This window comes from Anolis carolinensis, unplaced genomic scaffold (genome assembly GCF_035594765.1).
Source record: "Anolis carolinensis isolate JA03-04 unplaced genomic scaffold, rAnoCar3.1.pri scaffold_11, whole genome shotgun sequence".
Taxonomy (NCBI): domain Eukaryota; kingdom Metazoa; phylum Chordata; class Lepidosauria; order Squamata; family Dactyloidae; genus Anolis; species Anolis carolinensis.
This window is the reverse complement of record NW_026943822.1, coordinates 17811011-17838318: the sequence shown is the minus strand read 5'-3', so window position 1 is coordinate 17838318 and position 27308 is coordinate 17811011. Positions and strand designations below refer to the sequence as shown.

The 27308-nt window shown below is 40.7% G+C and overlaps 1 protein-coding gene across 6 annotated transcripts in view; it reads right to left on the bottom strand.

The window, feature by feature from the left end:
* leo1 (LEO1 homolog, Paf1/RNA polymerase II complex component) overlaps positions 1-27308 on the bottom strand; it is a 113580-nt gene that overhangs the window by 30915 nt on the left and 55357 nt on the right. For 4 of the 6 annotated variants that reach the window (XR_010000959.1, XR_010000961.1, XR_010000960.1 and 1 more), the window contains one exon: positions 26111-27218. The exons of the other annotated variants lie outside the window; for them this stretch is intronic. The gene's annotated coding sequence lies outside the window, so the exon portion shown is untranslated. Of the gene's footprint in view, positions 1-26110; positions 27219-27308 lie in introns of those variants that run through there. 6 annotated transcript variants of the gene reach the window in all.

Genomic DNA, 27308 nt, shown 5'->3' with positions numbered 1-27308 from the left:
AGCTATCTGCAAGGATGTTGCCCAGGGGACATCCGGATGTTTTACCATCCAGTGGGAGGCTTCTCTCCTGTCCTCACATGGGAAGCTGGAGCTGACAGACGGGAGCTCACCCCACTCTCCCTGAGTTGGATTCGAACCGGCAAACTTCAGGTTAGCTAACCCGGGCTCGGGCTGTGGCGCAGGCTGGAGAGCAGCTGCAATCAACCACTGCAATGAATCACTCTGACCAGGAGGTCATGAGTTCGAGGTCCGGCTCAGAGCCTATGTTTGTTTGTCTTTGTTCTATGTTAAAAAAAGGCATTGAATGTTTGCCTATATGTGTAATGTGATCCGCCCTGAGTCCCCTTCGGGTTGAAAAGGGCGGAATATAAATGCTGTAAATAAATAAATAAATAGCAACCCAATCTTCAAGTCATCAGATCTGTCAGCACAAGGGTGTAACCCACTGCACCACTGGGGGCTCCAAAAAAATAATAATGAGTTAGACGTATTCAAAGCATATTGAACAGTATATTGAGAACGATCTTGAAACCAGTTCAGCATCTTGAGTCATTAATAAACAGCTGTGTTTTTACATAGTGCTGAAAGGAAATCGGCATTGGCACCAAGGGGACCACGAGAGAGAAAGAATTTCACAGTTTGGGTGCCAGAAGCGAGAAACCCTCTCCCATGTCCTAACGCTATGTATTGACACCACTGGTGGGACACAGAAACTTCCAGAGGATTTAATCTCCAGACTTGAAGTGTATAAACACTGTAGAATGGAAGCTGTTTGACACCCCATTAACTGCCATGGCTCCATGCTTTGCAATTGTGAGAGTTGCAGTTTTGTAGCGTTCTCTGCCAAAAAGTGCTGATGCCTCGCCAAACTACAACTCGCATGATGCCACTGCCGTAAAAATGGTGTCAAACCTAATTAATTATAAAGCACAAAGGTAGGCATGGCTTTGCTTGACATGGAAATGAAGCCAGGAATAATAATAATAATAATAATAATAATAATAATAATAATAATCATCATCATCATCATCATCATCATCATCATCATCATCATCATCATCATCATCATCATCATCATCAAAGAAGAAGAACATGCCCTGGCAGAATATGTAAAGCAAAGTGAAGAACCTGCTTTGATTGAAGTCAAAAATCAGAAACTCCTCAAAGCACAACAGACAAAGAATCAGTACAAGAAAACCGCACTACAAACTAGAGCTGACAGCTGACACAACAAAACATTGCATGGAAAGTTCCTTGACAAAATTGAAGGAAAAGCTGATAAGGAGAAGACCTGGCTCTGGCTCATGAATGGGACCCTGAAGAAGGAGACAGAAGGCCTGATCCTTGCAGCCCAGGAGCAAGCCATCAGGGCAAAGGCAATGAAGACAAAGATCAAAAAATCAGCTGATGACCCAAAATGCAGACTGTGCAAGGAAACTGACGAACCCATGGATCATATCCTCAGCTGCTGTAAGAAAATCGCACAGACAGACTACAAACAGAGGCACAACTATGTGGGCCAAATGATTCCTTGGAACTTATGCCTCAAGTACCACCTCCCAGCAGCAAAGAAGTGATGGGATCACAAACCTGCAAAAGTATTGGAAAATGAGCATGCAAAGATACTGTGGGACTTCCGAATCCAGACTGACAAAGTTCTGGAACACAACACACCAGACATCACAGTTGTGGAAAAGAAAAATGTTTGGATTATTATGTCGCCATCCCAGGTGACAGTCGCATTGATGAAAAACAATAGGAAAAACTCAGCCGCTATCAGGACCTCAAGATTGAACTTCAAAGACTCTGGCAGAAACCATCACATAGTCCTAGACACTTGGGAAGTGTTCGACTTGTGATTTTTCTCTTGATTTTCAAATAAAAATACTGTATACATTTGAGTAAAAACCTAGTTTTTCAGCCCACTTTTTAATACTGAAAAAGCCCCCCTCAGCTTATACTCGGGTGAGGGTCCTGGTTGGCTTATATTTGGGTCAGCTTATACTCGATAATATATGGTAATTTATTATTTTTCTCTATTATTATTGGTGTTATTACATTTATTATTTTTCTGTTATTGTTGCTACTATTACATTTATTTTACTCTATTTTTATGATTATTAATAATACATTTATTATTTCACTCTGATCTTATTATTATTATTGCATTTATATTTATTATTACTTGTTTTGTTTTCCTGTATGTATTATGATGATTATTGCATGTATTATTTTACTCTATCATTATTAAAAGGATACATAAGCACATTGACATTGAAGAAGATGGGAATAATGATTGGATCAGAGTTGGACAGTCTCATCTTACAATTTGAGCTTGATGTAAATATTCAAAAACGTTTAACCTACGGATGCCTCAATTAATGTAATTTTATTGGTATCTATTTTTCTTTCTGAAATTTACCACCCTCGGCTTATATTCGGGTTGGCTTATACTCGAGTATATATGGTAATGTAATTTTACTGGTTTCTATTTTTATTTGTGAAATTTACCAACCTCGGCTTATACTGGAGTCAATGTTTGCCCAGTTTTTTTGTGGTAAAATTAGGTGCCTCGGCTTGTATTCGGGTCGGCTTATACTCAAGTATATACGGTAATATGTTCTCACTCTGTGTGAATCCCTAGGTCTCAGGTTTTGTTCTGGAAACCTCAGATGACCTTAAGTTGAGAGTACGGCCTGAGTATGACGGAGTATCATATGATGGCAGCAGAAAGTCTGCGATGAAACCTCAAAATGAATGAACGAATGGATTTCTAATACACTCTTTGATATCAAAATATCAATTATTCAAAATCAGAAGTAGATTCATCTACTGCTGTTGTTGTTTGTGGCCTGGGAGCATCTAGCCAAAATATAGATTTAGTTGAAGATGAGCAAGATGCAACAAGGACCGGGAAGGAAGGAGGAAGCTAACTGACCACATAACAACCCATCTGGAAAATATTTGCAAGTTGCACCAATTTATTTATTTAGTTATTTATTTCCGATACAGTAGAGTCTCACTTATCCAACACTCGCTTATCCAATGTTCTGGATTATCCAGCGCTTTTTTGTAGTCCAATGTTTTCAATATATCGTGATATTTTGGTGCCAAGTTCGTAAATACAGTAATGTCTACATTGCATTACTGCGTATTGAACTACTTTTTCTGACAAATTTGTGGTACAGTAGAGTCTCACTTATCCAACATAAACGGGCCGGCAGAACGTTGGATAAGCAAATATGTTGGATGATATGGAGGGATTAAGGAAAAGCCTATTAAACATCAAATTGGTTTATGCTTTTACAAATTAAGCACCAAAACATCATGTTATATCACAAATTTACTTATGGTAGCCCCATGAATTGCTTAAAACAAGTAATCCTCCAAATTGTAGGAAGCGGTAATCCTCTGAATGGGCTGTCAATTACTCATAGCCCTTTCCTCTTGCTCACCAAAACCACAGGATTCGCACCCATGCCTCCCGCCTCGAAACAAAACTGGAGACTCGGGGCCTTACATATTAAAATGGGTTGCATGACTCACGCCTTCTCTGACCCACAAATGACCCCGTTGTAAAAATAGATGTTGAGTGCTTCTGATCATGTTACAAAAGAGCATTTACTCGGGAGAGACATACCTCTGCCTTTCCTGTTAAGTCGCCAAAATTGACCGAGAACCCCAGGCTTTGCTTTTCCCTATATCCCATCTTCTTTATCCTTTTCTCCACCTCTTTGTATAGTTTCTCTGTGTGCAGATCACACAGAGCATCTTACAATTAACAGCAAGTGTTTGCTCTTAGCAGTCCAAAGAGTAATCTACAATGGAGTCTGTGGTCTGAGCAGTCTCAGATCAGATCATGTGGTCTGCAGCACCTCCCACAACATCTCAGGAAACATAGAGCAAAGGAAGCTGCATATGAGAACATACATACAAAACAGTAAGCAAACAGAATCATAGATTAACAAATTACTGGAAGAGGCTTGAAGAAGGTTGTGATTTCCAACTGGCTCAGCCTTGGCTAGAAATTGATGGGAAACTGCCAAACAATACCAGGTGCCGTTGGCTATATTTCAGAGGAAGGAACTGACAAAACCACCTAAGAAAACCCTATGAAATTAATGAAGTCATCATTATTGACTTCATTGAATGAAGTCATTCAAAAGACAACTTGAAGGCAGGCAGATCCATACACACACAGAGTCTTCTTGGTTATGTAACTATGAGGGAAGTGTGAATATTCTACCTTGTGACATAGTTAAATGTACTTCTGCTTCAATAAACCAGGCTTAGACATTATTATTATTATTATTATTATTATTATTATTATTATTATTATTATTATTGTTATTATTACTATTATTTTATTATGGCACAGTAAACAAGATAGATATGCTGGATTTCGTATCACAAAATCACAAGTTGAACACTTCCCAAGTGTCTAGGACTGTGTCCCAGTAGGGTGGCCTTTTGCAGTTGGCAGATCGTAATTTTGTCAATGTCTATTGTTTCCAAATGCCAGCTGAGATCTTTTGGCACGGCACCCAATGTGCCCATCACCACTGGGACCACCTGCACTGGTTTCTGCCAGAGTCTTTGAAGTTCAATCTTGAGGTCCTGATAGCGGCTGAGTTTTTCTTGTTGTTTTTCGTCAATGCGACTGTCACCTGGGATGGCGACATCAATGATCCAAACCTTTTTCTTTTCCACAACTGTGATGTCTGCTGTGTTGTGTTCCAGAACTTTGTCAGTCTGGATTCCGAAGTCCCACAGTATCATTGCGTGCTTATTTTCCAATACTTTTGCAGATTTGTGATCCCACCAGTTCTTTACTGCTGGGAGGTGGTACTTGAGGCATAAGTTCCAATGAATCATTTGGGCCACATAGTTGTGCCTCTGTTTGTAGTCTGTCTGTGAGATTTTCTTACAGCAGCTGAGGATATGATCAATGGTTTCGTCGGTTTCCTTGCACAGTCTGCATTTTGGGTCATCAGCTGATTTTTCAATCTTGGCCTTGATTGCCTTTGTCCTTGCTCCTGGGCTGCAAGGATCAGGCCTTCTGTCTCCTTCTTCAGGGTCCCATTCGTGAGCCAGAGCCAGGTCTTCTCCTTATCAGCTTTTCCTTCAATTTTGTCAAGGAACTTTCCATGCAATGTTTTGTTGTGCCAGCTGTCAGCTCTATTTTGTAGTGCGGTTTTCTTGTACTGATTTTTTGTCTGCTGTGTTTTGAGGAGTTTCTGATATTTGACTTCAATCAAAGCAGGTTCTTCACTTTGCTTTACATATTCTGCCAGGGTATGTTCTTCTTCTTTGACTGCTTGTTTTACTTGTAAGAGTCCTATTATTATTATTATTATTATTATTATTATTATTATTATTATTATTATTATTATTATCAACAATGTGATAGGTTTTAAAATATATTTTGATCCTTTTTTATTAAGGCTTTTGCTCCTTTGCAAAGACTTATGCTTCTTGCAGGTCCGGCAAGTCTGTCTTCCCTACTGGATATTTCTGGCCTTGTCATATCAAGATGCATTCATCTGATCTATTTACTTGGCTAACAGTTCCTTTCGCATAACAGCGTCTCCTAAATTAACCGTCTCTACTAAGTATGTCAGGCCAGGGCTGCCAAGATAGAGCCAGAGCGGAATTGCAGTGTTCAAATGGCAAGGTTGCTTCTGCAAGGAAATTTGATTCTGGATTTCACCCAATGCTCTGTCTCTGAGCTGAGCAGCAGGAAAACATATATAGAAGCTGCTCCTGCTAGCCTTTTGATTCTTCTGTTTGCCTTTTGAGCTGGTTTGCCACATGAACCACAACAAAACTGAAATAGATTTGATAGACACGATCCACCAGCAATATTGGCTACAGTTTAAGCAAGTAGAGGCAGCATTCATGAAGACACAGGACTGATGTCTTCCAAGTCAGTGAATTCATTGTAGGTTTTGGTAAGACTTTTAAAAGAGCTATCCAAGGTACTGAATCGTATCCCCCCAAACTGGTTCAGCACCTTAAAGTAGGTAAAGGTTTTCCCCGACATTAAGTCCAATCGTGTCCGACTCTGGGGGTTGGTGCTCATCTCCATTTCTAAGCTGAAGAGCCAGTGTTGTCCTTAGACACCTCCATGGTCATGTGGCCGGCACCATTGACTGTGCTGCCTAGGGCTGCTGGGGGTTGGAATCCACCAACATATGGAGGATTGCACAAGTTCCAAGTTACATTTTTGAAACACCAGCCAGCTACAGTTGTGTGAGAAAAAAAATGGAGTTCAAGTGGCATAGAACCTAATGGTGACATTTTGTTGGAGATCCTATTCTCAACATGTCTCTCTGCTTGATGGTATGGTTTGTGTTGCTTCCATGAATTACTGTGGATTTTCATCCCAAGAGATTTCTTCTCCCTTGAGAAAACCGCTCCCTCGTGCAATTAGGAAGAGCCAGAGTAGGGCTCAAGACCAGGGTTCAAATCCATGCTCGGTCAGTGAAACCCAATGGTTTGTCGGAAGCGTGCTGGGCCCATAACCAATTGTCAGAGTAATTCGCAGAGTAGCAGCAGTTGTATGTTGTCAAATGGAGCACAGAACGAAGAGACGTCAGAAACGATGTTAAAAATATATACAAAGTTTTACTATATAAGACAAAACAGAATTGCAGATGAACACAGGCTTGGCTTTCACTCTAGGCAGACACCAACTCAGAACAGAGCAAGATCTCAACTGAAGCAATCAATAATGTACAAAAACACTTGAGTCTGGATACTCCCCAGGTTTCAGCTACACATCAAGGTCAACACAGCTTCTCAGTCATTAACTCTTTACAGACTATAGCATACTCTGGATGATGCAACATGTATGCAATACATGCCAGACACAAATTTCATTTAAACACTACCAATACACAAATCCAACATTAACATGGTTGATCTTGGGCAAGGCATACTCCATCCTCAGTAAACAAAACTCTAGTCCTGGAAATACCACGTGTTTAACCTTTGCAAGAGTTGGAATTAGAATTGCACTTTAGCCAACTTTGAATCAACCTGACCGGGATATTGTATATGTGTGTTGCCATTTGGACATTTGCAAAGGCTACTTTCAGCATTAGGCAATGGGCTATTTTGCATTGGGTCACTCTACATCTCCAGATTATGCAAGACATCCTTTGGAAGTGCTTTACAGATAACATTTCCAAATATTCAGGTCTATCAGAAGTCAATCTTCTCCTTGAAGGTGACAGTCTCACCTTAAGGTCACCATACATTGGTAATGACTTGAAGGCACACAACAACGACATTTCACATAAGGTTCTTCCAAACTGCCATAAAGAAGAATGAGTTCTCATAGCACATCTTCTTTGTTTTGCCAAGTATTTTGGTTCTTATTACCTTCAAGTTGACTCATTTCCTGCCCATAGGGTTTTTTTGAAGGTTGTCTTCTCACTGGCCATAGCAATGCCTTGAAGGTTTAGTCTGAAAGTGCGGTTTGTTCTGCATCATAAGGAGGCCATGTCAATGCATTTTGCTAAGAAAGCCCCAAGACAGCGTCACCTTTGGGTTGCAATGAGTTGGAAAAGGTTTGCAGGCACACAACAAGGCAGTTAGTTCAATGAAATCAACTGGAAGAAGCTACTTCTCTCTCTTCCCACGGAAGCCCAATTTCCTCCTGTACGAGAGGAAGGAAAGCTTTCTTCCTGCGCTCAATGGCAATGCCTCATTTCCTCCTCCGATGCCTGGCTCTGAGCCGATTCCCACGGCCCTTGTGCATCCAGACAGCAGCTTTGCTCTTGAGACAAGCTCTTGGAGGTCCATCCATCCATTTAATGGCTGAATCGAGACCGTAAATTGGTACGTTCTGCAGCTCTGGAGGGTGGAAAATGATACTCAAAGGGTGATGTTGAGGCTCTGGGTTGGAGAAGGGTGGTTAGAAGGTCCTACGAGAAGGTGAAGTGAGGCAACCACTTTAGATGGCAGATGTTGGGAATGGTAATGGCGGCTTTATGGCCATTATTGTTGGCAAATTATGGAAGCTGTTGTCCTTGAATGTACATTTTCTAAATTTTCCAAATTCACCACTGTAATGAAGTGTGAATTTTTTTTGGTTTACAGATGTCATGTTTAATTGTGTTTTAAAAGGGTCAATATTTCAGTTACTCTGCACTCAAGAGTTGGTTGCCATGGAGAAGTGGGCGGAGCCAACTGCCGTTTTGGTGGAGAAGTGAAGGTTTGAAAAAGAAGCAGTTAGTCTGTGCCCTGATGAGGTACAGTGAAGACTGACCCTCAGTTGAAGGGATCAGGGAGGCTCAATTGCTTATTTTTGAGTCAGTTTAAAATAAGTTTGGTGACTTATTTTAAGGTAGTCTGTCTCCTGATGAGGAACAGATAATCTGTGATTGTAATTCACAGGGTGACTGCAGTTAAAGCAGAAGAGAAGGAAGTGACGTTTTAAGAAGTTTGAAACACCTCATTCTAGCTTTGCAACTGTTAACTAAAGTGCCTCTAAGGAGACAGTTACTGTAACCATTAAGCTTTGTGCCTGAATAAATGTATTATTGTTCCTTTTAACATCTAAGCTTCTGTCACTTATATTACCATCAAGAGTAAACAAGAAGAAGGAAGAAAACCAAAATTTAAAAGGTCTCCTCTCTAAGTAGCTAGTGGCTATATCTTCCCATAGTGGTGGCAAGCGTGGATAATCCCCTTTACATCTGGTGGCAGCATTATAAACATCTTTAATAATTGGTGCTTCTCTTATTCTAGTTCTATATAATCAGAAAATCTATCAAAGCTGCCAACCGCACTGTCGAAGTTTTTAAGGCAATCTCTGCACATAGCAGACATGGGGGAGCGAGGCAGGGAGAAATATGTTGAGATTCAGAACTGGCAATTCGTTCCAAAATGATTGAAGCAGACTCCTGCATTAGTCAAAATAATATTTTGGAACAGCAGGCTGTTTTCCCCTTTGACAATATTTTAGTAAGGCCTATTTAATATAGCCATCTGTTGTTGGTATTAATACAAGAATTAATTGCTGGGTTGCTGCAAACATTTGGTTTTTCTACACCGTGAGAAATCATTGTAATAAGAAACAAGCTTCTGAAACAGCCATCCCATTAGCCACTTCCAAAGCATACATTGGAAGCATGCACACGCTTCTGGAACATGGCCAGACAGCCCGGAAAACTCACAGCAACTCATGAAAGCCTTCGACAACACATCGAACATTTGGAGAGGCAAACGTTCTTCCACCAACACTGCTCGACTGAGAAAACAAAAAGGAATATTTTGACATTTGAATCCTTGTATTTCTGTTTCCAATTAATTCTGTTTTATTAATTCGCAGGCATGTGCTAGGGAAAGAGTCACGCCAGGCAAGAAGTGGGTCAGTGGAACAGGCATATACTCACACACATTAACTAAGATTGCCATGCCACTAAACAATAAAACTCTGCAATGATGATGCTGAGATTGTACAATTTATGGTGGAACTTATGTACTCTCAAGGCCATTAACTCTCACCCCTGCTAAGACGCTAAGTCATTTCACTAGCAGGATCTTCAATATGGGGTTGCTCCCAGCCCAACCATCGAGTCAATATGGGTAACTGTGTGTCCTAATATTAGTTCAAACCATGAGGACTTTCACAACTCTGCAGAATTTATGCAGTTTCATACCTTTTTAACTCCCATGGATCAATGCTACAGAAGCCTGGGATTTGTGGCTTGTAATAGATTGCTTTCCTTGTTTCTTGTTACCATTCATATCCAAAGAAAATTGCAACAGATAGTCTAAGGTAAAGCAAAAAATGACCACATCTCCATCCAAATCAAGGTACAAAAAACTGACATGTGTTAGGGCATGGAGGCAGGTGGCTCCATGAATTCCTGGCAGTAAAAACACAGTAATCACAAAAGTAAATGTCAAATCCTCTTAATGCTTTTTAATGGCATCTAAATTGGCTTTCTAAAATGTTGGCCTCACCCTGTTTAATGGTAATACACAGAAACCATGTGAAAAGCACTTTGGATGCCCGTTTTGGTTATTTTCCATAGGAACTAGAATGCCAGCAGCTGTAATCTGAAACAGGTGAATTATATTTCTTATAGTTGCTCCAAGGAGACTCTATATGAGACTTTTAATAAGTCCGCAACTATATCTATAGTACTGAAAGGACAAGAGAAAACAGAGGAAGCGGAAGTGTGTCGGTGTATCAATACACTTCCTTGCCAAATTCCTCATCCTTCTGAGGGAAAAGGAGAAATCCGGGCTGTTTATATCCCTACCTCCTTTTGTTCCCAAACAAGGTCCTAGCAACACGTGGACTGGTGTAGCATTTTGGTGAGGTCAAATTGGTCCGCTCTATAATTATCCAACTCATAGTAGTTCTTCATTTTCAAATCTACAGAACAATATTCTATGTGTTGTCGAAGGCTTTCATGGCCAGAATCATTGGGTTGCTGTGAGTTTTCCGGGCTGTCTGGCCATGTTCCAGAAGCATTCCCTCACTTCTTTAACTTAAAGTAGTCAGAACTTCATCCTCTGCCACTTTTAAACCGTAGTCACCCCTGTGATATACGATCACAGATTCTCTGTTCCTTACTAGGACACAGACTACATAAAATAAGTCTCCAAACTTATTTTAAACCGACTCAAAATGATCAATTGAGTCCCTTGATCCCCTCAACCTAGGATCAATCTTCCCTGTGCCTCATCAGAGCACAGACTGATTTCCTTTTTTAAACTCTGCACTTCTTCAACAAAATGGCGGTTGGCTCCACCTACTTCTCCATGGCAACCAGCCTCTGAGTGCAGAGAAGCAATAACTGCAATACTCACCCTTTTAAAACACAAACACACAATTAAAAATAACATCTGGAAACCAAAAATTCATAGTTCATTACACCTAGTTTCCAAGAAATCTCACAACCTCTGAGGATGCCTGCCATAGATGTGGCTGAAACGTCAGGAGAGAATGCTTCTGGAACATGGCCATAGGTAAAGGTAAAGGTTTCCCCTGACATTAAGTCCAGTCGTGTCCGATTTTGGTGGTTGGTGCTCGTCTCCATTTCTAAGTCGAAGAGCCGGCGTTGTCCGTAGACATCTCCAAAGTCGTGTGGCCGGCATGATTGCAAGGAGCACCATTACATGGCCATACATTCATGACTCAAAGAATCCTGGGAGTTTGTAGTTTCACAAGGTCTTGTACATGCATAAATCCTGACATAAAAGCTGTGCCAAAAATATGATGGAAAATTTGGCTCTTTATTGCTTTTGAAATGGAATGCGGCACAGGGCCTATGAACATTCTCAAACGATGAGTATTTCTCCTGCGAGAATCCAGTTTGGTTCCACATTTGTCTGGTTTCGGGAGAGAACTAGATCAGTGGCACAAGAAGCCACGTATACATTAACTAGAATTGCTACCCAGTGTGCAATAAAACGTTGAACGAGGGGACTAGAATTGGACCATTTGGGACAGAACTTTTCCACTCGCCTCCACAAGTACGGTGGGAACCAAAGTAATATAATCAGCCAACTAAGACCCGAGTGAATTGAATGGCAATGCGTGACCTATTACTGTTTATGGCAGAAAATAAATCAAGAATCTTGCTCCGTCATTTCCCTGCCATCCAAGGTCACAGGGATCTCTGTTCTATTTCACAAGTCTTCTCCGTGAACCTAGCAGTTCGAAAACATGCCAATGTGAGTAGATCAATAGGTACGGCTCTGGCAGGAAGGTAACGGTGCTCCATGCAGTCATGTTGGCCACGGTTTGAATCCGGGGAGTGGAGTGAGCACCCAGTGTTAGCCCCAGCTTCTGCCAACATGGCTGAGCCAACATTTCACATATGAAGAAATGTTCACAGATGATGAAAACTTGGAATAAAGGACAAGCAACGTCTCTCCATGCAGTCATGCCTATGTCCACATGACCTTGGAGGTGTCTATGGACAACGCCGGCTCTTCAGCTTATTATTTATTTATTTCCATCATTTCTATGCCGCCCTTCTCACCCGAAGGGACTTCTTCAATGTAAATGTGCTTATGTGTCCTTTTAATAATAATAGAGTAAAATAATACATGTAATAATAATAATAATGAATAGAATCATAGAATCATAGAATTCTATGATTCTATTCATTATTATTATTATTACATGTATTATTTTACTGAATAATGAATACAGGAAAATAATACAAGTAATAACAAATAGAGTAAAATAATAAATGCAATTATAATAATAATAAGTTCAGAGTGAAATAATAAATGTAATAATAATAATAATGAGGAAAAACTCAGCCGCTATCAGGACCTCAGGATTGAACTTCAAAGACTCTGGCAGAAACCAGTGCAGGTGGTCCCGGTGGTGATGGGCACACTGGGTGCCGTGCCAAAAGATCCCAGCCGGCATTTGGAAACAATAGACATTGACAAAATTACGATCTGCCAACTGCAAAAGGCCACCCTGCTGGGATCTGCGCGCATCATCCGAAAATACATCACACAGTCCTAGACACTTGGGAAGTGTTTGACTTGTGATTTTGTGATATGACATCCAGCATATCTATCTTGTTTGATGTGTAATAATAATAATAATAATAATAATAATAATAATATCTGCATGCATCATCCAAAAATACATCACACAGTCCTAAATGCTTGGGAAGTGTTCAACTTGTGATATGAAATCCAGCATATCTATCTTGTTTGCTGTGTCATACAATAAAATAATAATAAAAATAGAGTAAAATAAATGTAATAGTAGCAACAATAATAGAGAAAAATAATAAATAATAACAATAATAATAGAGAGAAATAATAAATGTACCATATATTCCTGAGTATAAGCTGACCCAAATATAAGCCAACCAGGACCCTCACCCGAGTATAAGCCGAGGGGGACTTTTTCAGTCTTAAAAAAGGGCTGAAAAACTAGGCTTATACTCGAGTATATACAGTGTATTAAATTACACAGAACAGAGATTAAAATATAGTGAGTTTAAAATTCATAGTTAAGTGTATGGATCATTAAAACTGCTGGCTGTAGCAAGCAGCAAGATGATGATGATTATGATGATGATGATAATAATAATAATAATAATAATAATAATAATAATAATAATAATAATAATAATAATGATTGGGTGCCGTGCCAAAAGATCTCAGCTGGCATTTGGATTTGGCATTTGGAAACAATAGACATTGACAAAATCACGATCTGCCAACTGCAAAAGGCCACCCTACTGGGATCTGCACGCATCATCCGAAAATACATCACACAGTCCTAGACACTTGGGAAGTGTTCGACTTGTGATTTTGTGATACGAAATCCAGCATATCTGTCTTGTTTGCTGTGTCATACAACATAGTTGTTTCAATAATAATAATAATAATAATAATAATAATAATAATATAAAACTTTATTTGTATTCCGCCCTATCTCCCCAAGATGCATCCCTGCCTTTGCTTTTAATTACTCTGATTTTATATCTGCTTGGATTTTAATTGTATTGTCCATTATTTTATTTTGTGTATCTTTGGAATGTTTTAAGTTTTTGTCAAATATGTTGTGTTGTTGTTTCGGGCTTGTCCCTGTTGTGAGCTGCCCCGAGTCCCTTCAGGGAGATGGGGCGGGATATAAAAATAAAGTTTATTATTATTATTTTATTATGACACAGCAAACAAGATAGATATGCTGGATTACATACATAAAATCACAAGTCGAACACTTCCCAAGTGTCTAGGACTGTGTGATGTATTTTCGGATGATGCGCGCAGATCCCAGCAGGGTGGCCTTTTGCAGTTGGCAGATCGTAATTTTGTTAATGTCTATTGTTTCCAAATTATTATTATTATTATTATTATTATTATTATTATTATTATTATTATTATTTTATGACACAGCAAACAAGATAGATATGCTGGATTTCATATCACAAAATCACAAGTCGAACACTTCCCAAGTGTCTAGGACTGTGTGATGTATTTTCGGATGATGCGCGCAGATCCCAGCAGGGTGGCCTTTTGCAGCTGGCAGATCGTAATTTTGTCAATGTCTATTGTTTCCAAATTATTATTATTATTATTATTATTATTATTATTATTATTATTATTATTATTTTATGACACAGCAAACAAGATAGATATGCTGGGTTTCGTTTCACAAAATCACAAGTCGAACACTTCCCAAGTGTCTAGGACTGTGTGATGTATTTTCGGATGATGCGCGCAGATCCCAACAGGGTGGCCTTTTGCAGCTGGCAGATCGTAATTTTGTCAATGTCTATTGTTTCCAAATTATTATTATTATTATTATTATTATTATTATTATTATTATTATTAAGGAGAGGAAACATTTTGTTCAGTTGCTTGTGCCTATCACACTTCAGAAGTGCCAGACAGGTTGCTGAAGAGTGAATGACCTGAGCCTTTAACAGGCAGAGAAAAGACGTTTTGTAATACTTAAGAAAGGGAGAGGCCTTCGGGTTGTGATCCTTGGTATTCTTTATGGGTTGTTAACAAGTCTCACTGGTGATATATCGGAAGGTATGTTCCTTATGCAGAAAGCGTCGAGAGCACTGAATGTTTCTGCACACTTTTAGAAACCGGACTTGCACAAACTGTTCGGGATTTTGCAGCGTGTGCTGCTCGTCTTTGGCATCACCCTTAGAAGTAAGTCTAATACTTGTACTTCTTTGCCACCCCTTAATTTGCTCTTGAATTCCAATTCAGAGCAAATTACACAGGCATACCCCAGGCTATTCAACCTGGTGCCTTCCTAGCATGTTGAGATCTCTATGTGCCTTCGGGTTGCTTGTCAACGGATGGCGACTAATGCATTTCATAGGGTTTTCTTAGGCAAAGAATACTCAGAAAAACACATGTACCAAAGGTCCGTCTATTCCAATGTTCCCCTTTAGCACAGTGGTTAAACAAGTCCTTCTAGGAAGACCATTGGCCACAGGGCAGGACTGTATCAGCAAGATGTGGCAGGAAGAGTCATTCTTAAAAAGTCATACTGTATATACTCGAGTATAAGCCTAGTTTTTCAGCCCTCTTTTTAAGACTGAAAAAGCCCCTTTAAAATAAATTTCCCCAGGAAAGCGAAGTACTACTTATTAGGTATAACAGACCGGGATATTCATTTAGACATTAATGATGATATCCTATTTACATATTTAACAACAGCCGCTAGAATTAGTTTTGCTAAAATATGGAAGCAAAAGGAAACACCGAGTATGGAAGATTGGCTGCAGAAGGTGAAAGAGATAAAGGATATGGATAAACTAACTTTTTTATTAAAGAAAAATACAGGGACTCCGATAAGATACACAGACTGGACTAAAGTAGAAGAATTTGAAAGAAAAAGAAGTTGAAGGATAAGGGATGAAGAATAGAAGGATGAAACCTTGTTGTACTTTTCTTCGTAAACTCTTGGTAAAGAAAGAAGCAATGACCAAGCCAATAAATAAAGGGCAATATCTCTTTTTTTAAGGGTTTGTCCTTACTATTATAGACAATGAGGCTGATTCAATGTTGTTGTTTTTTGTATCACCCTCTTTCATTTATATAGAATGGGAAATGCAAAGGTGAAGATGGAAGTCACTTTTATCACTTTTTCTGAATATATATATATTTATATTTCTTTTTCTTTTTTTCTTTCTTTCTTCTTCTTTTCTTGTTTTTTCTTCACTTTCTGTCAAAAATTATTGTTCTCACTCTTTGGTTGTTATTTAATTGTTATATATACCAATAAAAATATACATTAAAAAAAAGACTGAAAAAGCCCCCCTTGGCTTATACTTGGGTGAGGGTCCTGGTTGGCTTATATTTGGGTCAGCTTATACTCGAGAATATATGGTACATTTATTATTTTTCTCTATTATTATTGGTATTATTACATTTTTTTTGTCGATTATTGTTGTGATGACTGCTCTCTTGGGTGACATCAGTGAAAGAGACTGGAGGGAAGTGATGAGTGAGTCAAGCCTGAAGTTGAAACCAGCCTCTGGTGTCTTGTGACACAGGAACCCTTGTTTGGGAAGAGGCCTGACCGGGAAACGGACGCACCAGATGGAAGCAAAAGGCTCATGGACTCGTCTGCAACACTATTGCCGAGGAACTGTGCTGGGGAAAGCCCCGCCAGTGGCATTAAGATGGGAACAACCCACCCATTGCTTCTCACACAGGAAAGGGAGAGGACGGATTTGGAAAGGTGCTCGACCAGAAAAGCTGGAAAGATCAAACATCGCAAGCTCTGGGGCGACAAGAGAGGAGAATGTAGTATCATAGCTGAGCCAACATTTCACAGATGAAGAAAACTTGGAATAATGGACAAGCAACGTCACGGAGCCCCGGTGGCGAAGTGCGTTAAAGTGCTGATCTGGAGATCGAAAGGTCCCAGGTTCAAATCCTGGAAGCGGAGTGAGCACCCGCTGTTAGCTCCAGCTCCTGCCAACCTAGCAGTTCGAAAACATGCCAATGTGAGTAGATCAATAGGTACCGCTCCAGTGGGAAGGTAACAGCGCTCCATGCAGTCATGCCAGCCACATGACCTTGGAGGTGTCTACGGACAACGCCGGCTCTTCGGCTTAGAAATGGAGATGAGCACCAACCCCCAGAGTCAGACATGACTGGACTTAACGTCAGGGGAAACCTTTACCTTCCCTAACGTCACTCCATGCAGTCATGCTGGCCACGTGACCTTGGAGGTGTCTACGGACAACGCCGGCTCTTCGGCTTAGAAATGGAGATGAGCACCAACCCCCAGAGTCAGACATGACTGGACTTAACGTCAGGGGAAACCTTTACCTTCCCTAACGTCACTCCATGCAGTCATGCTGGCCACGTGACCTTGTGTTGGCCCCATTTTAGGGGTGAGTGGCAGTGAGACGAGGAAGGTGCCTGTTGGCAGAAACCCAGGCAAGTGATTTACCTGAGCTGCCCATTTTGAGTGAGTCCCTGCTATGGCGAGCATTCAGATTAGGCCCAATTGAAATTAGCCAGCAAGCAATGAAAGAAGGTGATTTTCAGCCAAGGAAGATTTTATTATCTGCAGATAAGATGCTAGCTAGTGATACATTCACAAAGTAGATAGCATCCAGAATACAGTTTCATAGCCCTTTTTATACATAGCCAAGCCTTGGTCCCGCCTGCCTCGCAAGCACGGCTGGCGGGGATGAGGGACAGGGCCTTCTCGATCGTGGCTCCTCGGTTATGGACCACCCTCCCCAGAGACATACAACAAGCCCCAACCCTTTTGAGTTTTAGAAAAGCCCTGAAAACATGGCTATGTGCCCAGGCTTTCGAAGATTAAATGATAAAGACGACCCGGACTGATTTACGGCTAAAGCACGAGGATTTTGGATGAACGGATTTTTAACCGTATGTTTTATATTTTTATACTGTTTTAATTGCCTTAATTGGATTTTTATTGTTATATTTTAATTATGTGTAGGCATCGAATTGTTGCCAATTGTGTACGCCACCCTGAGTCCCTTCGGGTGAGAAGGGCGGGATATAAATGTTGGAAATAAATAAATAAATAAAAATAAGCCTCTAATTCTAACCAGTCACAGCCACTGGCCAGCGTGGGCTGGGAACAAAGGATGATTAAGTGTCGATGAATGGGGTTCCTTTTACTGAAAAGGAAAAATAACAAAGTGATTGAGGGCATCTTTGGCCCTACCCAGGAATGCTATTGTCTTATGAGATGAACATGGCATGGCCCCTTAATAGTGCTGGCCGAGCGGTTCGAGACCCCAGAGAAACAAAACATCATATATTAATACAATCATGCAAAAAAGATTGAGGATGGGTTTGGCTGTAGACATGCAGATCTCCTTCCGATGCAAGAGGTCCCGTTCATCAAAGGCGCAGGTGGTAAAATTAGTTCTTCCCCAAGGGGGCAAGAAGAGGTGATTGCCCTGCCAGAGTAAGCTATTGTGTTGCAATGTCCAGGTAAAGTCCAAGAGATGGGTGAGGCTGGAAATTGATTAGGAAATTCCCAGCTTGGTTTCTTTTTCCCCCCAGGCTATGCAATTGTGTGGGATGCAAGACATCTTTGGGTTCAGGAACAAGGTTTCCCCCAAAGGGAAGGAATGGGGATCTCAGGAGCATAAAACATTAGGTTAACACAACATATAAGCAAAATAGGAACACATAGGGAAAAACATGGAACATTTCGGGTAAATTATATACATGAGAGACAGAGGAAAAAGGGGAACGAAGGCAAGTAGAGTGGAAGAAAAGGAGGCAAGGAAAAAAGTGAGGAAGGAAGAAAAAGGGGAAGGGAAGGAAAAAAGAGAAGAAAAAGGAGACTCCAGTTAGTGGGGACCTGGCCCAGGTAAACTAGACATCCCAAGGACCTGGGGCTGGTTTTCTCATGCAACACTTGGAGGTGTCTATGGACAACACTGGTTCTTCAACTTAGAAAGGGAGATGAGCACCAACCCCCAGAAACGGACACAACTAGAATTAATGTCAGGGGAAAACCTTTACCTTAACATCACAGGAACTGGTCAATAAGGCAGATGTTATTTATGCGAAGGGACACTCAACCTGGTATCAGAGGGATTGTTAGTTAGTCTGAATACAAAGATGCATTATGGAGGTATGAAAGTATCTCTGGAAGGAGATGAGGATAAGCGACAAAGTGATGAGAAGTTGGATCAAAACTGGATTAGCAGCCTGCATTTCCTATTGGCATCTCGCTACTTATATGGGAGCAGCAACAAGACTGTTGTGGAATTGGAAGTGGGCGGATGGGTTGCGGAGGGGAACCCACATAGGCAGCATGAAGGTTTGAAGTATCTGAGTCACCGTTATATAACAGAGGGTGAAGGCCACAGTGTGGTGGTTGCATAGTACAAAGCTATTAAAAAACAAACCAGTAAGCAACTGAATCATAGGTTTCATTGGCAACATCTGATAATATCTGGTGCTGGATTGTATCCCTTTTGGTTGGAAATGAGAACGTTCAAGGGAAACATGAAAGTTATCTCCCAAACTCTGAAAGACTGTCAAGGTGGAGAAGATGAAGCTAACAACATCTCAGTTATTCCAAAACTCTGAAAAACTGTTAAACTGGAGAAGATGGAACTAACAACATCTCAGTTACTCCAAAACTCTGAAAAACTGTTAAACTGGAGAAGATGGAACTAACAACATCTCAGTTTCTCCAAAACTCTGAAAAACTGTTAAACTGGAGAAGATGGAACTAACAACATCTCAGTTTCTCCAAAACTCTGAAAAACTGTTAAACTGGAGAAGATGGAACTAACAACATCTCAGTTTCTCCAAAACTCTGAAAGACTGTCAAGCTGGAGAAGATGGAGCTAACAACATCTCAGTTACTCCAAAACTCCGAAAGACTGTCAAGCTGGAGAAGATGGAACTAACAACATCTCAGTTACTCCAAAACTCCGAAAGACTGTCAAGCTGGAGAAGATGGAGCTAACAACATCTCAGTTACTCCAAAACTCCGAAAGACTGTCAAGCTGGAGAAGATGAAGCTAACAACATCTCAGTTACTCCAAAACTCCGAAAGACTGTCAAGGTGGAGAAGATGGAACTAACAACATCTCAGTTACTCCAAAACTCCGAAAGACTGTCAAGCTGGAGAAGATGGAGCTAACAACATCTCAGTTACTCCAAAACTCCGAAAGATTGTTAAGCTGGAGAAGATGGAGCTAACATCTCAGTTACTCCAAAACTCCGAAAGACCGTCAAGCTAGGGAAGATGGAGCTAACAACATCTCAGTTGCTCCAAAACTCCGAAAGACTGTTAAGCCGGAGAAGATGAGGCAAGTGTGAACGTTGCAGTTGGCCTCCTTGATTAGCACGGAGTAGCCTTGCAGCTTCAGTACTCCAAACACTCAGAGCCCTGGCTGCTTCCTGCCTGGGGGAATCCTTTGTTGTTTTTTACTCGTTTTTTTTTTTTAAACAAATATTATTATGAATTAGGGGAAGAAGAAGAACATGAACACATAGGACAGTTGAACATGTACATTCTAAGAATTGGAGGCAACAAAATCAAAGTTTCAGTGAAGGTTTCTAGAGACATTTAAGAGTCTTCAAAATAAGTCTTGGAAGCCACATGCTGCTGGTGTGCCACACTTTTCCCGACCTCGATATGTGCAAAACTGCTAGCGCAGCCAGGGTTCTGAGTGTTGGATTAAGGGATCAGGGTTCAAATTTTTGCCCAAACATGTGATCTTGGACAAATCACATTTCCCTAGCCTTTGAGGAAGTCAAAGGCAGTCTATCTCAGAATAAATCCTAGGCTAGGGCTAGAAATTAAACAACCAATAAATAACAAAGTATACAAGCTGGTGGCAACACTGTGTGAAAACTACATGTGAAAGAAGACATCACAATCTCACCATAATCCCATCAATCAAGTTAGTAAATTTGTTGTCGAAGGCTTTCATGGCTGGAATCACTGGATCGCTGTGAGTTTTCCGGGCCGTATGGCTGTGTTCTGGAAGCATTCTCTCCTGATGTTTCACCTATAGCTATGGCAGGCATCCTCAGAGGTTCCAACAGACTTCACAAGCTCTGAGGATGCCTGCCATAGATGTGGGCGAAATGTCAGGAGAGAATGCTTCTGGAACGTGGCCATACAGCTTGGAAAAGTCACAGCAACCAAGTTAGTAAAGCTTGAAAATGTTGGTTGTTTGAACTACAGCTTCCAGAATGCTGACTGTGAGATATGAGAACTATAGTTTTTTCCTATCTCCACTTTCGCATTCTGATGCATTCCAGAGTGCTTTCAGAAGAAAACACCATCACTTACTAGATGTTTCTTGATAATATTTTGGGAGAGATGCTCCTTGGCTTTCCTATAGGTGGGAAGATAATATCACTGTAGCAACCGGCTCCTTCCTGTTCAGTCCTTTCCGTGGCTGTTTCTTCTTTTCTTATTAGATTTTACAATCACGACGAACAAATAGCAGAGAAATGAGCCCACTGCATCTTTTTCCTTTAGTTAAAGCGGCTCATGATACACATCTCTTTAGGTCTGACTCAATCTGGTGTTATGCAACGGTTCAGACAAAGGGAGCCAGGCAACTGTGACTAAACTCATTTTATTTATGAGTCTATCGATGAGGAGGCTTTCATTTCTGACGAAGGATTCCTGGGGTTTCTTGTGTATTGAGAACTGTCTAGTCGTGTCCGACTCTGGGGGTTGGTGCTCATCTCCATTTCTAAGTCCAAGAGCCGGCGTTGTCCATAGACACCTCCAAGGTCATGTGGCCGGCATGACTGCACGGAGTGTCGTTACCTTCCCGCCGGAGCGGTACCTATTGATCTACTCGCATTTGCATGTTTTCGGACTGCTAGGTTGGCAGAAGCTGGAGCTAACAGTCTATGTATTGTCTGCGCTTGTTAACTGTGTAATGGCATTAAATGTTTGCCATATATGTGTTCTGTAATCCACCCTGAGTCACCTCAGGGAGATAGAGCGGAATATAAATAAAGTATATTATTATTATTATAATATTATTATTATTTTATTTTATGACACAGCAAACAAGATAGATATGCTGGATTTCGTTTCACAAAATCACAAGTCGAACACTTCCCAAGTATCTAGGACTGTGTGATGTATTTTCGGATGATCCGCGCAGATCCCAGCAGGGTGGCCTTTTGCAGTTGGCAGATCGTAATTTTGTCAATGTCTATTGTTTCCAAATGCCGGCTGAGATCTTTTGGCACGGCACCCAGTGTACCCATCACCACCGGGACCACCTGCACTGGTTTCTGCCAGAGTCTTTGAAGTTCAATCTTGAGGTCCTGATAGCGGCTGAGTTTTTCCTGTTGTTTTTCGTCAATGCGACTGTCACCTGGGATGGCGACATCAATGATCCAAACCTTTTTCCTTTCCACAATCGTGATGTCTGGTGTGTTGTGTTCCAGAACTTTGTCAGTCTGGATTCGGAAGTCCCACAGTATCTTTGCGTGCTCATTTTCCAATACTTTTGCAGGTTTGTGATCCCACCAGTTCTTTACTGCTGGGAGGTGGTACTTGAGGCATAAGTTCCAATGAATCATTTGGGCCACATAGTTGTGCCTCTGTTTGTAGTCTGTCTGTGCAATTTTCTTACAGCAGCTGAGGATATGATCAATGGTTTCGTCGGTTTCCTTGCACAGTCTGCATTTTGGGTCATCAGCTGATTTTTCGATCTTGGCCTTGATTGCATTTGTTCTGATGTCTTGCTCCTGGGCTGCAAGGATCAGGCCTTTTGTCTCCTTCTTCAGGGTCCCATTCGTGAGCCAGAGCAGGTTATTATTATTATTATTATTATTATTATTATTATTATTATTATTATTATTATTATATTATCAACACAACGACGTTGTATGGCACAGCAAACAAGATAGTTATGCTGGATTTCGTTTCGCAAAACCACAAGTCGAACACTTCCCAAGTGTCTAGGACTGTGTGATGTATTTTCTGATGATGTGTGCAGATCCCAGTAGGGTGGCCTTTTGCAGTTGGCAGATGGTGATTTTGTCAATGTCTATTGTTTCCAAATGCCGACTGAGATCTTTTGGCACAGCACCCAGTGTGCCCATCACCACCGGGATCACCTGTACTGGTTTCTGCCAGAATCTTTGAAGTTCAATCTTGAGGTCTGATTATTATTATTTCATTTTATGACACAGCAAACAAGATAGATATGCTGGATTTCGTTTCACAAAATCACAAGTCGAACACTTCCCAAGTGGCTAGGACTGTGTGATGTATTATTATTATTATTATTATTATTATTATTATTATTATTTATTGCACCTGCTGAGATGACAGAGTATAAACTACATTTGTGATTTCAACTCCATTTGCAGCAATTTAAATAAACTTTTAAAAGGGGATGAAGGGAATGCGGGAAGAGATAAGATAAATTAGAATCCCTAAACTGAAGCTCAGTTCATTTGCACAGAAAACTGGCACCAGCCTCAATACGATTTGGTATGTATTGAATGCAATTGCTGTCTTTCTTATATAATGAAAACTTTGGGTGCATGAGACAATATGTTTTGCTCGTTCTCTTCTGAAACGCTCCAGTCTCATGATGTTGTTGGCTCTTTTTTCAGCCAGCAATTCACCTGAAACCAGGGATCAAGTGGCAGCGGAGGAATGAGACATACTCAGTGTTACCAAACAGTCCGAAGTCCTGGCCTTTAGCACGATTAATATGGAACAGCTTGGCTGGCCATGGGCTCTGGGCATGATGTTCAGGTGTCATATGCAGCGCATTGACAGGCACCAAAGGGCTACTTCTTTGAAGAGGGAAAACTTTGGTATCCAGATATCTAGCACTCCAAATCCCAGTTCCTCATGTTGTGGTGACCCCCAACCATCACATTATTTTCATGACTACTTCATAACTATCATTTTGCTACTGTTATGAATCATAATGTAAATATATCTGATATAATAATAATAATAATAATAATAATAATAATAATAATAATAATATTTGCTGTTCGCTGTGCCATACAACGTCGTTGTGTTGATAATAATAATAATAAAACTTTATTTATACCCCGCCACCATCTCCCCGTAGGGACTTGGGGCGGCTCACAATGTTACAAAAGTAACAATGCAAATACATAAACAATACACACAGTTTAAAACACAAGAAGATGATAAAACAGAAGTTAAAACAAAGGTTTATACAACAGTAATAATATCAAACAACCGCTAATTCAATTCAGTGAACTTCAAAGGTGGGGGGGGGGCGCGCACAAGTTCACAGTCAACTTCAAAGGTGGGGGGTTGTTCCCTGACACAAGTACACCACAAAACCTATCTGCACAGATGGCCATACAACAAGGTCTAACTACAGTAATGATGACATTCTGTTCCTGGTTTGAAAGTTTCTGCTCCTGTTTCATTACTTAATGTGAAAGTACTTGTTGAACCCCAGGAACTTCGTTTTCTGGCACAAACTTCATTAAACACGTGAAGGACGAAGTTCCTCTTCCCAGGACAAAGTTTTTGCCTTCAACTCAAGTGTCACCTTCTTTTTAGGGACTGACCAATCAGGAACAAACCAGTGAACAAACTCAGACAAAAAATTCTGTGATTTCCGATTGTAGAGACATGTGAAGATCCGGATATTCGGCTAAAAACTGATATCCTGATATGCAGGATGTATTTTCATTCACTGGACCAAATTTGGCACACATACCTGATACGCCCAAATTTGAATACTGGTAGAGTTGGGGAAAATAGACCTTGGCATTTGGGAGTTGTAGTTGCTGGGATTTATAGTTCATCTCCAATCAAAGAGCATTCTGAACTCCACCAGTGATGGAACTGAACCAAACTTGGCACACAGAATTCTCACAACTGATAGAAAATACTTGAAGGATTTGGTGGACATTGTCCTTGAGTTTTGGAGTTATAGTTCACCTACATCCAGAGAGCACTATGGACTCAGACAATGGGGTGGATCTGGACCAAACTTGGCACAAATACATGATACGCCCAAATTTGAATACTGGTGGAGTTTGGGGAAAATAGACCTTGGCATTTGGGAGTTGTAGTTCACCTACAATCAAACTTGTAGGATTTGGTATACATTGTCCTTGAGTTTTGGAGTTGTAGTTCACCTACATCCAGAGAGTGCTATGGACTCGGACAATGGTGGATCTGGACCAAACTTGGCACAAATACATGATACGCCCAAATTTGAATACTGGTGGAGTTTGGGGAAAATAGACCTTGGCATTTGGGAGTTGTAGTTCACCTACAATCAAACTTGTAGGATTTGGTATACATTGTCCTTGAGTTTTGGAGTTGTAGTTCACCTACATCCAGAGAGTGCTATGGACTCGGACAATGGTGGATCTGGACCAAACTTGGCACAAATACATGATACGCCCAAATTTGAATACTGGTGGAGTTTGGGGAAAATAGACCTTGGCATTTGGGAGTTGTAGTTCACCTACAATCAAACTTGTAGGATTTGGTATACATTGTCCTTGAGTTTTGGAGTTGTAGTTCACCTACATCCAGAGAGTGCTATGGACTCGGACAATGGTGGATCTGGACCAAACTTGGCACAAATACATGATACGCCCAAATTTGAATACTGGTGGAGTTTGGGGAAAATAGACCTTGGCATTTGGGAGTTGTACTTGCTGGGATGTATAGTTCACCTCCAATCAAAGAGCCCCTTGAACCGCACCAATGATAGGATTGCTGTCGGTGTATGAAAGTGATGTTGTTGACGTACTTTTTAAAAAGATGATGATGATGATGATGATGATGATATAAAATAAAAATCTAAAAAAGAAGAAACACAATGTGAAAGCTTTGGTGTGAGTGACACATTTCTTAAGGGCCTGGTTTCGTTGGCTTTTTGTCACCTCCAGACCTCTCCCATATCTCTTGTTTACCATTCGGCTCAGCCTGACCCTCTTCGCTATCAAGCTGATTCTGCTTCAGCCGCTTTTCAATGAACCAACTGGCATCTTTCTGCCTCTGGAATCAAGATGACCTTTCCGAGACGAAGGGAACAGAATTGCTTTTCCTCCCGGCTTCCATTCCATGAATGCCTCCTTTGACTGGTGTGTTTAAAAGGGAGCTGAAGCACAATGGCCTTATCGCGCCTGCCTCCTCCGGCAGGGATCCAGATGGACTTCTCTTGCTTCTCTTTGCCCTGACACTCAGCTGCCTTTCTTTGTGAATTGCACACCTTATCTCTGCCATCTCCCTTAGGATATCTGTCCACAGGCTTTCGCCACCCAAAGGTTAATATAATGGATGTGTTTTCGCAAAGAGTCAATCTACGGATCCATACAGAAAGACATACAGGGAGCTGGATAATCTCCCTTTATGCCTCCCTTAATCCCATTCCATATATTTTAAATGGCTAATTTTAATCTGCATGTCATCAGTGGATTTTATCTTGTATTTTAACTCTGTGTATCTTGATGCATGTCTTTCAATAGTGTTTTATTATTATTATTAGCGACATTTATATCTCACCCTTCTCACCCCGAAGGGGACTCAGAGTGCTCATTCTCCAATACTTTTGCAGGTTTGTGATCCCACCAGTTTTTTACTGCTGGGAGGTGGTACTTAATAATAATAATAAATAATAAAACTTTATTTATATACCGCCCTATCTCCCGGATGGGACTCAGGGCGGTTTACAGTCTTAAAAGCCACACAACATTACATAACGACATAACACACATTATTAAACAAGATAAAATAGTACAATTATAACGATAAATCACACTTAAATGACCAGATCAAGGGGACGGGAACCATAAACCCAATATATTAAAATGTATCATTTTAGGATAGGGAAATCTTGTGCAATATATTCAGGCCCAGAAATCAGCGGTACTTGAGGCATAAGTTCCAATGAAACATTTGGGCCACATAGTTGTGCCTCTGTTTGTAGTCTGTCTGTGCGATTTTCTTACAGCAGCTGAGGAGATGATCAATGGTTTCGTCGGTTTCCTTGCACAGTCTGCATTTTGTGTCATCAGCTGATTTTTCGATCTTGGCCTGAATTGCCTTTGTCCTGATGGCTTGCTCCTGGGCTGCAAGGATCAGGCCTTCTGTCTCCTTCTTCAGGGTCCCATTCGTGAGCCAGAGCCAGGTCTTCTCCTTATCAGCTTTTCCTTCAATTTTGTCAAGGAACTTTCCACGCAATGTTTTGTTGTGCCAGCTGTCAGCTCTAGTTTGTAGTACGGTTTTCTTGTACTGATTTTTTTGTCTGCTGTGCTTTGAGGAGTTTCTGATTATTATTATTATTATTATTATTATTATTATTATTATTATTATTATTATTAGAGTTGTAAACTTTCACAAGCTCCAGCCATACTCTTGCCTCCTTCCTTAAGTCTCTTTTACTCCAGCCATTGAAGCTGGTTTTATGTGACCTGCTTTTGCTGAGAAAATGTGCCGGACTGGAATTTGTTTTTTTGTCTTAGATGTTATTAAAACACAGCCTTGTTTTTGCCAAATCAAAATGTAGACGAGGGAGGCTTGTGTTCCGCGGGTATCTCTTCTGATCTGGAAAGCCAAGCCGGAGCTGAACCTCTTTGACTCGGAGTCTGGATAAATATTCCCTCTTTGTGTCCTTTGGAAGAGGCAATGTGTACTTATCTCGCTTCCTCCATAGGTTGAGCATCCAAGAAAGATGCGTCGAGGAGACCTTGTCATAGACACACTGTACGTTCAGGGCTGACTGTACTTCCAGAATAACACAAAACACGGACAAAATATTAAAGCGTTGTGTTAACAATTTGCTAAGTAAACATGTTATTGGAAGGGGGCT